The sequence below is a fragment of the Anneissia japonica genome, unplaced genomic scaffold (assembly GCF_011630105.1).
Source record: "Anneissia japonica isolate Jap-2015-1 unplaced genomic scaffold, ASM1163010v1 scaffold3531_len492141_cov184, whole genome shotgun sequence".
Classification (NCBI taxonomy): domain Eukaryota; kingdom Metazoa; phylum Echinodermata; class Crinoidea; order Comatulida; family Comatulidae; genus Anneissia; species Anneissia japonica.
Window position 1 is genome coordinate 383,453 of NW_022702905.1, and position 558 is coordinate 384,010.

The 558-nt window shown below is 14.5% G+C and overlaps 1 protein-coding gene across 1 annotated transcript in view; it reads right to left on the reverse strand.

Moving 5' to 3' along the window:
* LOC117104149 (histidine triad nucleotide-binding protein 3-like) overlaps positions 1–558 on the reverse strand; it is a 14,803-nt gene that overhangs the window by 7,136 nt on the left and 7,109 nt on the right. The gene's annotated exons all lie outside the window — the stretch shown is intronic.

Genomic DNA, 558 nt, shown 5'->3' on the forward strand with positions numbered 1-558 from the left:
ATATATGCATATATATATATATACATATATATATATTTATATATATATACATATGTATGTATATATATATATGTTTATGTGTGTGTATATATATTTATATATATATAGGCCTATATAAGTATATATGTAAGTATGTGTATATATGTATATATAAGTATGTATATATATATGTGTATGTATATATATGTATATATATAAGTATGTATATATATAAGTATGTATATGTGTGTATATATATGTGTATATATGTATATATAAGTATGTATATATAAGTATGTATATTATGTATATATATACGTATATATGTCTATATATTATATATATATGTATATATGTGTGTATATATATATAAGTATGTATATATGCATGTGTGTGTATATATACATATGTATGTATATATGTTATAATGCATATATGATATGTATGTATATATATATAATATATATATAATATATATATACACATACATATATACATTATAACATATATACATACTTATATATACATATATAAGTATATAAATGTATTTATAAAAGTATGTATATATGTTATAATGTA